General features: G+C 36.5%; 1 protein-coding gene across 1 annotated transcript in view; it reads left to right on the top strand.

Annotated features, from left to right (window-relative positions):
* The window catches only part of OPRM1 (opioid receptor mu 1), a 56,548-nt gene that overhangs the window by 20,465 nt on the left and 21,753 nt on the right, over nt 1–14,330 (top strand). The window lies entirely within an intron of this gene.

The raw sequence follows: 14,330 nt of genomic DNA, 5'->3' as shown, positions 1-14,330 counted from the left end.
GTCCATTGTTATGAGGTGCAGCTTAGATTTGGTTTGTAATCAGAACAATGTCTGAGTTAACTAGCTGGCAGACAGTGGTAATTAGCTAGGTCAACAGGTAATCTGAGAGGTAATTAGGTTAGAACTTCTAGATGATATGCAATGTGCCTCCACAGTAATATACTGGCTGAAATAGCATTGGGAAATATATCAATAGGTATAAATATAAATGTTATTGTATCAAAATGTATCACAGACTCAAGATGGCGTAACACTGCTGATACAATGTGTCAAAAGTCTTGTTTCATGTAAGCGTGCAGTATCATACCCCGATGTAAAATTGTAACCTCATGTTTAGTGTATCCAGCCAAAATAGCTAATTGAGTCAAGCCATTCCATTGTATAATCAAGGTAACACGGACAGTATGTCTAGCAGCTAAAGTGTCCACTGAGAGACCACTGCTGTAAGGGGGAGGTTTAAGATATTTGACCCTACTTCCTGTGTATACAGCGAAGAATATAGAAAGAGGAGAATGCCAAGAGAGCTATTCTAGCTTGGAGGATCCTGGTTTACAGGAGATCAGCAAAAAGGACTCTGGGCCAGGCATCGTGGTGCTGCTTGAGGAAACCCTACCAGGACAGGGTCTGTATGAGCCAGTGTCCCAGGCTGGGCTACACTAACTATTTTGCCAATTGGTAGTGGTAATATTGCGGTAGGATAAGACTCTGAAGAGACTGAGATTATTACTTTGGAGTGCTGACTGCAAGAGGCTGCATTCTACTATTTACCCTGTAACTTGTGAACGTCTTGTGGTGTTGTGCTCTCATAATAAAGTCTTATTTTGGATATATTCTGGTCTACCTGAGTGAGTTGAATCAAACAGAGGGTAACTGCCATCCCAGCTAAGGGTGGTACCCTCACACTGGCGTGTGAAAGTTAAAACCAGCAACTATTCACTGACACAGGTAGCTATTTAGGGTAGCAAGAACAAATGAGGAACTACCACTGATCAGCCTAATATAACATATCCTATGATCGCACTACACAGTTAAGGACCTGAATGCTTGTTAACAGCACCAGCAGGGCAATTTAACTCCAAAATTACACTTGCCAACTTTTCCTCGTTGGATTCAGGGAGATCCCGGGGGACGTGGGTGTACGGTTGTCACAATTTTGGCCAATTACAGCAGGGGGTGGGGCTAAGTTGACGCGATATTTGCGTCATTAAGCCCCGTCCCTTATCTATTGTGGGGGCCAGACCCGGGAGGTTGCCCTGCTCTCCCAGGAGGTTTCCCAGAAATGTGGGAGTCTCCTGGACATTCCGGGAGATTAGGCAACTATGCATTAAAGAAAAGCAGCTAATGAATCTCTAGAGACTGAAGTGCCTTTTACATTTCTGTCTCCATTACTGAAGTCATATTGTCTTACCTGTCAGTCTTTGATTAAATCTTGGTCTCCATGAAAATAACCACCTCCATAGGCATCAATACATGGACAAAGGACACAATTTCTGAACTGTGTCATCATGCCACAGATGGCGAAACCAATCACGTCTTGTACTGGCTCAGCATCAGGGAGAATGCCAGAATCTTCAGGGAGTAAGGGAGATCACCACTATTTCAGGGAGTCTCCCTGACATTCAGGGAGAGTTGGCAAGTATGTCCTAAATGCATACCTGCAGTTCCTAAAACAAGGGGAAGTCACATACGACCCACCTCAAATAGTACTACAACTTGTTTAATCTTCCAAAGCTCCCTATCTCTGATGAAGCCCTTGACATAACTATAGATGCTTCTTTGTCACCAGTCAGCCTCTCCATGCCCCCTGGCAACTTTTAACTATGACACCACTGCAGAGAAGACCCTGCAGGTAATTAAATTCATGAAACCGGTTTCCAACCCAGGCCCTGACAGCCTGACTTCCCAATTTTATAAAACGTTTGCCAACATCATAGCCCCCAAATTGACCAATTTGTTTAATGCTATCTTAGAGGGGGCAGTCTTTATCTCAACAACAACTAATACTAAACCAGGCTGTGACCCAACCTTATGTAGCAGCCAGAGGCCCATCTCACTATTGAACATCGATTTAAAATTCTATTAAAAAATTGTGTCCACCTGCCTAAACTCAAATCTTCTCTACTTCGTTCGAACAAGTTGGGTCAGACAACATGAGGAGCATGATTAATCTCACGAAATGGTCAAGTCTTCTGATAGCCCTCGACACCAAAAGGGCATTTAATCATGTCTGGTGGTCATTCATGTTCTGGACTTTAACGTCAATAGTGTTCTTTGGAAAATTCCTGTCAGCAATCTCTGCCTTGTACAATAAACCCTCCTTGACACTCTCCATGAATTGTGCCATTTATTATCTACAACTAACCCCCTGATTTTTATGTTACTTATCCAGGCCCTTGCCATTAATATCCATGCAATCCCTGAAATCTCTGAAATTAGCTCTTGCAATATAGAATATAAAAGCTCTCTAAGCCGACAAGATTCTGAGTTGGAGTTTTACATAACTAGGTACATTAAATCTACCTGGCAGGTTCAAGTACTTAGGAAGTACTTCGGAATATACATCACAAAGCTCAATCACCATCAATTAGCTGGCTCTATTTACTAAGATTGGAATTAACACGGATTTATCAGTAAGGGAACTCCATAAACTGCAGTGGAGGCCTTGGATGAGGAGGAGTGGGCCGAGATAAGAGAACACTGGCAGTAGCTCCATTTGTGTAAAAATCAAAATAAACTTGCAACAAAGATACTCATTGGTGTTTGGTACCCAAGAAGTTAAACAGGCTGTATCCCATTGCCTTAGACATATATTGGAGGATGTGCTGTCAGTTATATGCTGATTGGGGTGCCTAAATTCTTAGACTTTTGGTGTGGTATAAGGGACCTTATCTTAACTGTGTTAAAGGGGAATGTTCCTTTGCTCCTGAATTTCTTTCTGTTCCTGGCTCCCGTCAGCTTCCCAGCCTCAAAACAACATAATCAAGCACATCATTGTAACCTGCCAATTTGCTGACTATTGAAACCCATGGCCAATCAGTGATACACCTATCATATGCAGCATATGACATGCTTAATCAAAAACTCTGCAAAAACGTCCTGCAAAATCTGAGAACCCATCACAACTTGAGGCTCCCATTTACAACATAAGAGCATAAGTGAGTTTAGTGGGGATTTCTCTCTCTGGTATGGTGACTTCTCCTATATAGCACACTCACTCAATTCCAATCTCCCTCCCCCATATCTTTTTTGTTTTTCCACTTTACTTTGGCTACTCCCTTGACTTTCCTGCATTCTCTCATACTTTCCCTGCATTAGAGCAAAAATTAGCATACCTTAGGTAGAGCTAAATAATAGAAATGTCACATTCATTGTAATTAGTTTACTGCTCCATATGCTGTTTGTGTGTTTATAAGCTGTATTTACATGCCCCTGTAAATGACTCCATCAATTTTTTTATTTTATTTTTTTAAAAGCAAATCCTTTCAGTTCTATATATGAAAGTGCCAAGGAATGCTTATTAATGATAAAACTATCTAATTCATAATTTGTTTTTAAAAGTGAACATGACTTCTCCATATCTCCAGTTAAGCAGATTGGTCTAGAAAAACAGACCTGGCAAACAAATCATATGAACCCACATTTTTCCATGCTTCTGATTTAAAGATTTGATGATGTCACAGAGGACTCCCCTGGCTTGCAGTTGTGTGGTATGGTAGCTTGTCTTTGTCTTGTCTCATTCACAGTGCAGCCACCACTGTCAGAGACACTTAAAAGAATGGCTGAGAGACTCACCTGGCTAAGCACTCCAATTTAACAAACATTTGGGAGGCCAGATTAAATTGAATATATTTTTAGGTACACCAGACAGAAGTCTCTTCCTCTATACACTGACTTAAAGATAATACCAAAAATATTTTTATTTATTTTCCTATTAGCAGGCCCATAGGCCTTAGCTAAGTAAGAAAGAGGAGTATGTATGGCAAACTACTTTAATCATCAGTCACATTTTTTCTTATGTTTCCTTAATGGATGAGGTGGAAACGCTCACAGAAATGTAATGTAACTGCTCAGAGACACGCTTATTAGTAAGCCAAGTGATCATAAAGAGACAACTTCATGTGCTGTTTCTCCTAGCAGTACAAAATGTTCTTTGTACTATTCAAAGACCATGTAAGTGTGTTTGCAAGGAGAAAATCTTACAGAATAATGAGAAGACAAAGAACAATGCATAACTGTTAGAGTTTCTCATAAAGATTAGCCCATTTTGGCCATTACAACCTTCTTATCAAGATCATTACAAGCTTATTATCAAGAAAAGAGGAACATGCTAAAGATAAACAATGACAGGTTTTAACAGAACTTCCAAACTGCAAATACTATGCAACTTATTCTTAAACAGCAGAAACATGGTTTGTTACAATGCTTACAGAATGTTAGAACGTTGTTCTCAAAAACACAGTCATGTGGGCTCTATGACTTATTAAGGGTAACTAATGTTTTAAATGATTATTAAATTATACTAGCCCCTTTACCTTAATGGAACAACGGAAATAGGACTTCTCCCTGAAATTTCCTATGTAATCTTAGAAATACTCTGCTGCTGAAATATGACAGACTGGTTATTAATAATGGCCATTCCTTAGATATAGATGTAGCTAAGGAAACCATTACTGCAGGCCACAGTGTTTCCATGGTTACATATACTGCTGAGGAGAGTCAATTATTCATAATATATATGTCCAATTGGAGCAACAGTGTGTTTCTGTGGCTACAACTGCAAATTTCAGACAGAAATCTTATTTTAGGTATCAGGACTTATTCCAGTAAATTGTTAAACCCAGAATAAGAATTTAAATTAAGCAACACAATGTCATGGTTTAGAAGGTTTTTGCTTTTCATTTCTTTTTTTAATTTTAAATACTGTATTTTATATAGTTTAGACATAGTGAAAGTTGGGACCATGAATATCTTCAGCATGGAGGGAACTTGGCAGAGTGAAAGTGGATTAGGGGGCAAAAAATTATAAATCTGGGTCTATTTGCTTCCCTTAAGCTGCCCACATATTTTAAATTTGCTTGTCACTGCTGCAGTTCAACATGGTTTTGCCAAGGATTCACATCAATCCCTGCCCCTATACAAGTATGTGTAAAGATACAGTAGATAGATAGTTGCATTTCATATTACTACAAGTCTTTGAATTGAATGTTGCAGATCATAGTGATTTAATAAGCTTTATAATCTATGATCACCTTTCAACAGGAGGCACATGTACCAGTTCACATATTTTAACTGGATAAATATCTTGTGTAATCATTACTAGTAAGGTGTCATTTTGGCATTGCTGATATAGGAGTCTACAAGTGGCATTAGGCAGTGAATAATTGTGTCGCATTACAGCCAGTGATCCATGATGAAAGAGTATATGAAAATATAATTTTGATAATTTTGATCAAGGATTGCTTTTCTATCCTTGGTATAGAATAAGAACAAAAGTAAATGTTGTCCAGTGATCTAAAGCAAACAATATATAAATCACTATGAGTCAGCATATACATAAGTAGGAGAATTTTGTGCACAATACAGCTATATTGAGATAAGTTCACCTACCAACATCTAGGCATCCCCTGCAGGTGGGTCCCTAGCATGTGAAACAAATATATATTCAATGTATCACATTTAAAACCTACTCTAAACCTCAACCCTCAATAAACAAACTTGAAATTAGTGAAAAAGAAGATGGTGCGCTAATTTAAAATAAATATATATATATATATATATATATATATATATATATATATATATATATATATATATATATATAAATATTTAACCTTTATTCTCAAGCAGAGCATATTTACAGTACACAAATAGTATACATGTAAAATGTAAAAGTTTGAAATCACTTTACAGCACATATTTATATTATTATGTGCTTCTGCATGATAAAAAAAATGCTTGTTATTTCTAACCATACCCTTTTCTCAGTGATGGTGTTGGTTTTTGCAATATACTAAATTTTTAGAAATTGACATTGCAGAAACCATTCACTTAAGATAAAACACGAGCTGGGCATGAAATATTGACAGTCAATATGTTGTCAGTCAAAATGTCGACACAGTAACAGTGTCGACAAGAAATATGTGGACCTCCTCCTCAAACAGTTTAACCAATCCTAGTGCTTCCATCTAGACTGGTACTAGCAAAATCATGGGGACAAAGACCGTGGGGTCCTCAGGATTTTACTACTATCAGTACTAAGCTTTGCAAGACTGAGCTAGTGGCACCATAGCATAGAAACCCTGCCATAATGCCGAACCAGCCCCCGGCCGGTCAGCACAGAGCTGGATTAGCATTTGAATTAATGTAGAAATCCATTAATATAGAAATCCATTTTGTCCCTGAATTAATGTAGAAATCCATTAATATAGAAATCCATTTTGTCCCTGGTGCACTATAGGTCCTAGCATGCCCAGGCTGCCATAAATTGTTTGGGCATTCTGGCACTTGTAGTACTACAAGCACCAGCTTACCCATGATTGCAAGGGCATGGATTTCCCACAGCTTAAACTCAGGATTTGGTGAGAATACTAAATAACTCTGTTTATATAAATATAGATTAGCCTAGTTAATACAAAAGAAGGCATTTCACCCTGAATGGTCTGTCCTTAGATTTCACTTAACTGCAAATCCTTCCTACATGCCTCATATAAAAACTTGTAAATATAGAACTGAACACAAAAATAGATATATTTATTTTACAACTCCATATTTCACAAACCATTTTCTTAATCTTCCTGGGCTATTCTACCAGGTTACTCCCCACTACACTGTTCACTCAAAATTTACCTTTATTGTCCTTCTACACTAAAGCAACCCAAACCAACATTTCTGTGTTACTGGATCATATAGCACCACTAAGCTATTTTTCCCATTCCAATATTGTTGGCATAGGGCACTATGTGGCACTTAACCTCATTATGAAACTTTGTTTTCCTATAAATTGTTTCCTATAAATATTGGTATCTCTGTTTCTACTCCTTGTTTTAATACTGTGTTTGTTCCTAAAATTAAAATGCTGAGGAGTATACTGGCATAATATAAATACATAATAGTATTATTATTATTATTATTATTATTATTAATAATAATAAAAGAAATTAATTAAAAACATTTTCTCACTTACGTAACCCCTTTTGTCGTTCACTTGCTTAACCTCTTCTGCAAACAATTCTCTAAAGACAATTATAAACTTCCATTAAAAATGCAGGATATCACATGAATGCTCTCATTAGTGGATCCCAGCAGTCAATTACAGCTTGAGTATCTAGTGAGAGCTCAGAAAATATTTAGATTGCCTCTTGGTTTGTCAATAGCTATATACAGTGTTTAAACTGAACACTATTGACACATTTAGCAGTACAATGGAGAATTCTTCTTTTCACATTATATAACTAAGGGATTCCTAATTGGAGGTCAGAACAACAAAAGTTAAAAAAAGCCTCTAACTGTCATAAAACATAAGACAAGACTTGCCGTTTTGGAGATACTTTGACCCAGTCGTCTAGCTGTTACAATTTGGCCCTTGTCAGATCCTTACTCTTGCCCATTTTTCCTACTTCCAACACATCAACTTCTAGAACTGACTTTTCACTTGCTGCCTAATATATCCCACCCCTTGACAGGTGTAATTGTAATGAGATAATCAATGTTATTCACTTCACTTGTCAGTGGTTTTAATATTGTGGCTGATCGGTGTATAAGGAGCCAGAGATTGAAGTGGAAATTTAGAAGTGGCTGTAGGAATAAGATTAATGAATGGCATTGATAGTTCTACAAAGAAGGCAGAAGGAGAAGTGGCGGTATAATATATAACTGTATACCAGCTTAGACCACTGTAAAGAACACTTATTTGGTGGGAGGTAGACTATTTTTATGCTGAGATGATTCTATGAAATAAAATGTGCATGCAGCCTTGAAAAAGCCTATTTATTTACCTTTTTGTCACCTAAATAATGGTCATAAAATAAATTGTGGCACAAATGATAATTTAGCAAACCATTTTAATAGTTTTATCATGTTATGTCATAATGTAAGACTCTATTAAGAACAAGCATATAGCATCACCCCATCTGTTAAATTTATTTCATCACTATTTATATTCACCAAATATGAGCAAATAAATTAGATAAATATGGGAGGCAAAATAAGCGCTATAATGATATAAACCATAATCTCAAAACTTCTTATATTATATAGTGTATATGTATTGCAAAAAAAACTCACATAGTTCGAGTATGGAAATGATGTTGGCAAATAATATAGAAAAAACATAAATTTCAGTTCTTCACTCCCTTGTTAAAGCAGGGCGGTGACCTTCTGAAAAACATTGCGTGTCAAGTCCTAGGGGTATATTTACTAAACTTTGGGTTAGAAAAGTGAAGATATTGCCTATAGCTACCAATAATATTCTAGTTATCATTTATTTAGTACATTCTACAAAATGAAAGCTAGAATCTGATTGATTTCTATTGGCAACATCTCCACTTTTTCAAACCTGCAGTTTAGTAAATATACCCCCTATTTGTATGTAAAAGAAAAACAGAGACTACCAAATGGTGAAATACTTTTGTGAATTTTGTTCTCACAAATTCTAATAAAAACATATCAGATATAGGCTTGAAATTTCCCAGTTTGTTATAGTTTGTTGCCTCAGCCAGTATAATAATCCAAATGTTCAGTATATCACATAGACACAAATGTCAAATTCTATATAGCCCCTATGTCCACAATATTGCATAGCCCCAAACATAGCATTATAGTCCAAATGTACAGCATAATTACTATATTGTTCAGGTTAGCATTTTCAATATGCTGCATAACAGCACTACTATCCATCATAGTAGTAGCCACAATGTGTAGTATAATAAACCCAAACACAACTTATCCAGCAATAGTCAATACCAATGCAACTGTACAAATTCCCTAGTGTGTCAGCTGTTCTTATAACAACAGTGAAAAGCAGCCTATTCCATGATAGGTTTCTGATCCTACAGCTGTTTTTATCAGTATGTAATAGACACACAAGTAACTATCACAAAACATTGGATTCAAATTATTGGCCAGCCCGATAACTTTCGCATGAAAGATAGAAGGGGAGAAAATATATTTTAAAAAAACCCAGCAAATGCAATTTATGATTAGAGCAGATATTTTTTGGACTGGCCAGATTGAAATTCAGGCTCCAGTGTAGGGATATGTTCGACTTTTTATAATCTAGAAAGTGGCAGCCTCAGATACTTAGTAAAAATGGATGTTTTAGGGAACTTTGTTTCTCAAGCAAAAATATTTCAAAATATTATAAAATGTTATGTTAATAACTATACCCTTTAGATTCTTAAATCCTTTGTAGCCGTCATGCTTAGATACTTGCCTAGCTTTAGTAAAATAGTTGATGTATGGTATTACTTTAGCTATGCATGCTGCCTTTTTTTTCTGACCCAATAAAGAAAACTTAGCACAGACAATAATATTACTGTACATATTACTTTTTTAATTATCAAAAACAGCCATTACTCTTGCTAGTGAGTAAAAACTAACAATATGCATATAATAAAATCAAGTAACTTTAAATTTTTAGAAATGCAAACCCCTGTTTTATATTTGTGTGAATAAGGTTAACATAGTGTATTCTCTATATTTTAGATGAAAGATTAAACAGATCGGGCAAGTTTCTTTAAGTCAAACAGCTATCTTGACGCAAATTCCACGGCACATCAGTGCACTATTCTAATCTATCTTGTTCTGCCACTATTAAAATGCAATGGAGAGTTGGATTTAATGCAGATCAAATTTTTTATGTTCAGTTAGTCTTCCTCTCTGTCACCCCATGCAATGGTGTTTAACGGTTAATATTTTCCTTCCATTCCATCACTTAGTTGAACACATGGACACAAAAAGTATTTGAAAAAATGAGGCAATTATGTATTTATTTGCATGTATTGAAATATACGTGCAGCTCAGCATACTATGACAAATGTGTCTGCTGCGTAAAGAAAAATATTTTTAAAACATTTGATATGCTTTAAGCTTGTCATGATGCATCAACTTGATTAAGTTGACTGGCATCAATCTTCTTACAGTATATTTTATGTGACCCTGTAGTGTAGTGCCACATAAAGTGTACTGTAAAAAAGCAGACACTGTGATAAAATTCTTTATTTAAATAAAATCCCTCTTTTACTAATGTATTAATCTTTAAATCAACGGGGTCCTCTTTTTTTATTCAGGATTTTAATCCAAATGGAATAGAAAAATACATGAGCACCACAGACATGCACCTTGCTGAACCCAGTCGTGCATGACGCTCAGAGTGTGAGAAAGCCGTTCTGAATGGTTAGTGGCATCTAGCCCTCCAAGTGTGATCTAGTCACAACAAACTACACTGATACCATGATGTTCATTGCTATATTTTATCAGTGAACATCATTGCATTAATGCAGTCCTTTGCAGCTAGATCCTGACGGGCATATCTGTGGATGCTTCCACCTCTGCCACAATTATAAGAACATGCTCTTACTGTATATGCCACACTCTTGCTTGCTCCATCCCTCCCCTATACCATCTCTCTAAGTGTGAATATTAGCTGTGGTTGTGGCATATGGACACATGCATACACATTTCTGCACATGCCCATTATGGAAGTGTGTAGTTTATGCAAAAAATATACATTCATCCAACACTACATGAGCCCCATGATGATCCCGGCTGTATGAACACAGAAACTTTCTTCTACATGTGTGTTCAGTTGATGAACAGCTTTAACATTACTTGGAATGTGGATCAATGATCTATGCAGAGAAGATAACATGACCTTTAAACAGAGAGCTGGATGGACCATGACCACAGTACAATACAGGGAATGCAGTGATCATGGTTTGACCATTGTTTAGTATGAATGCCTTGTGTACTTCTCCACAATGCACAATGTGACTGCATGCAGCTTAGGCTGGTTGAAAATGGTGTAATATATATATATATATATATATATATATATATTTATATAATATTAATACTACTAGTACTAATAATAATAATCATAATATGAATGGAAACATTAATTTACTTCATGCATGTGTTTCCTGTTTATTTTTAATGCAAATATTTAAAAAAGAAATACAATATCTATAGTCGACTGATGTGTCACCAGACATATCTTCATCATAATTGTGATAAGCTTCATAACATATCTTATTGTTTTGTGTTTATCTATGCTATTTGAAAAACAACCATTAGATTTTTTTATGACAATACATTTTTAATGGACAGTGGAGGAAACTATGATTTGTATGAGCATTGCTTCATAAGTTAAGCAGGAACACAGCACATGTGAATTATCAATAATTGTAAATCACATAACACTGTGCATGAAACCTAGGATCTTTCCTGGAATATAATAAAATGTAGAGTGGAATGACACTAATGGTTTGAAAATAAACTAAGATTGCATGAATAGTATATATGTAGTAACACCCTTATATCACTGTAGTGTCCAGAGAAAGGAAAAACTGTTTTACATGGGACATCTGGAATGAGGATAAGATGGGATTGGGTTCCCTTGGCAACAAACAAATGTTTAGACATGCATTAAAACATTTCAACTTAGACTTAAATCCTGAGAAACCATGCAGACAAACCATGTGGGAAATAAGAAGTAATTGAACTGAACATTAGAACCACAGTGCTGAAATACAATTTGTCCTTCCGTATGCCTTGATAAATTGTCCGTGCAGGGCTTACAAATACAGCTAAAAACAAAGTGGTAACTGGTAAGTACTTTTTTTTAATTAGACAAAAAGAATGAGGCTTTTTTTTGTCAGGCATGGTGCAAAATGCGTACTATGTTTGTGCCTGCTTTTGAAATTAATGCACATATAGGTACCTGACAGCCCCCTTCGCTAGCATGTTCTCACTTCTTAGCCCACAACTTCAATTCATGTATATTTCCTTACTAAAAATGTTTAGCTATTTGTTTGGCCCTTATTTTATCACTCAAACAAATAATAATATATTTGTTTCCATGTGCACTATTGTGTGTCAAGCATTACTGTCCCCATTGAAATTCCAGATTTACTGTACCTCCAAACCAAATGTAACATGTCAGCCTGTTGGTGGCTCTGAAAACAAGCCATTGCCAAGGTATGGAATACGTGAAAAACTCCATGCTTGTCCAGTAACCTTTTAACAATCAGGGGGGATGGGTGATGCAAGTGAAATAGTATTATGTGAAATGTTATTATGTGTTTATTCCCAGGGCTATATTAACAAGGAAAAGAAGGAGCTGAAGATCTCTGCCCTCTTGTTAAATGGACCCTAAGCCAGGTCTGTCCAACCTGTGTCTCTCCAGGTGTTATGAAACTACCCAGCATACCTTGCCAGCAGCTTTCGACTGACTATCTGCTAGCAAGGCATGCTTGTTGTTTTACAACACCTGGAGAGACACAGGTTGGCCAGGCCTGCCCTAAGGCAAACAATTTCACTCGATGATGCACTACCCCCTTGGCCACACACCATTCTTCCTGCCGTCACCTCTGCTGTCATCTGCTCAGCGGTCACAGGATCATACATTGCTATGAAGGCAATGTACTTGTAGAAATTAGTATCCCCAGATTTTACATGTGGCATCTCTTCCTCCCAGTGCCTCCACATCATTTAAGTTTTGGGGTGATTTAGAGATATACACATTCTTACAAGACATTGTGGAGGTGCAGCAGGATGTTCCCATAACACAGATAACAGGACCAGAGGAGAGGTTGGAGAATCACTGTGCAAAAGAGGGCCAGCATGATGCCTATGTAATATGTGACTGGCAAGTAGGGAAACTGGCAAGTGGATACCTGTGTGTAATTTATCACTGACTGTGGGGCTATGTGTGCAGTATATGTCTAGAAGTATGAGCATTTGTGCAATATATGAATATATGGACACCAGTAGACCTCTTTGCAATTTATGATTGGCAGTGGAGTAACCTCAGCAATTGTGTCTGTGTTTTATTTACATTTTATTACTATTTTAATGGAATAGAATTGTGTTTTATGGACTCCTTACCATTATATTTTGTCTCCCTCTTTTAGTAGGAAACAAACAGGTTGTTTACCCTGGTAACTTCATTTTACTATAGTGAGGAGGACCTCAGACTTGTTGTGTAGTGCTGGAGCTAGTTGAGGAATTTGAAGGGGGCACACTGTCCAATTTTTATGATTATTTATTTAGTGAATCTTTCACATTCATTTCAATAGCCAATTCATTTCAGTGGGGTTTATGCATATAGAGCACACACTGGAACCCTCATTGAAATGAATGGGCTGTTAATATAAATGGGAAAAGCTATGTGCCACTTGCATCCTTCATGCAAACATGCGCAAATGCGTTCAGCACGTCAACTGTAGGAAACTCACAACTATGCAAATGCATGGCATTGGGTAATCTCTCTAACACTGTTAATCACAAAGAACAATATGGTCATAGAATATAAAATGATGGTCTTTTTTAAATAGAATGGGCAGATGAAAATGATATATCTACCGCAATTTGAGCATTAAAGGGGCGGTTTAACAAGTATTTGGAAATCTCATGACCAAATTTTATTCACTATGAAGCATGGGATAAGCATAGAACAATTTTCAAGATTGAAAAGATAATAATACAATGTACCTATATATTGTACCTTGCAATTTGTAGGCTATTCTAGGTAAGGACTCATGTATAGAGTCCTTTTTGTCACTGGGAAATAGCTACATTACTTCTGCTCCACTCAGCCTTTATAAAGGTGAAACTAAACATAATACAAAGATGGAGAAACACAATTGTAGAGGACAAAAGAGAAAGAGGTAAGCTTCACAAACACTAAAAAGATGTAATAGGGTAGCTACTGAAGAACTAAAAGGAAAATGGAAAAAGAAAGTCAAAGAGGGGAACTTAAAGAAGAATAGACAATAAGATACAAATAGGGTTAACAGCTATTTAGGAGACAAGGCAATGGACAAAATTAAATTGAACAGGGAGCATACAGACCATGAAAGAAAAAGTGTATATTATGATACATTTGGAAAAAAAGAGAGAAGAAAGGGTATGTTTTGAAAATAGAGTTTTCCAGTTTCAAAGCAGCATTGGATTAATAAGAAAATGATAACAGGTTGTGTGAAAACAGGCAGACAGTGTAATATCTTTGTTTCTGTTTGGGTTTTACAAGTAGCAAACACTAGCTCAAGTGAATCATTTCAGAGGAGATTAGCATGGATTATTTCTCTCATGCTAATAATTGGTGCAGGGTA

This window comes from Mixophyes fleayi, chromosome 3 (assembly GCF_038048845.1).
Source record: "Mixophyes fleayi isolate aMixFle1 chromosome 3, aMixFle1.hap1, whole genome shotgun sequence".
Taxonomy (NCBI): domain Eukaryota; kingdom Metazoa; phylum Chordata; class Amphibia; order Anura; family Limnodynastidae; genus Mixophyes; species Mixophyes fleayi.
The sequence above is the reverse complement of the archived record's forward strand: the minus strand, read 5'-3'. Positions and strand labels throughout refer to the sequence as shown.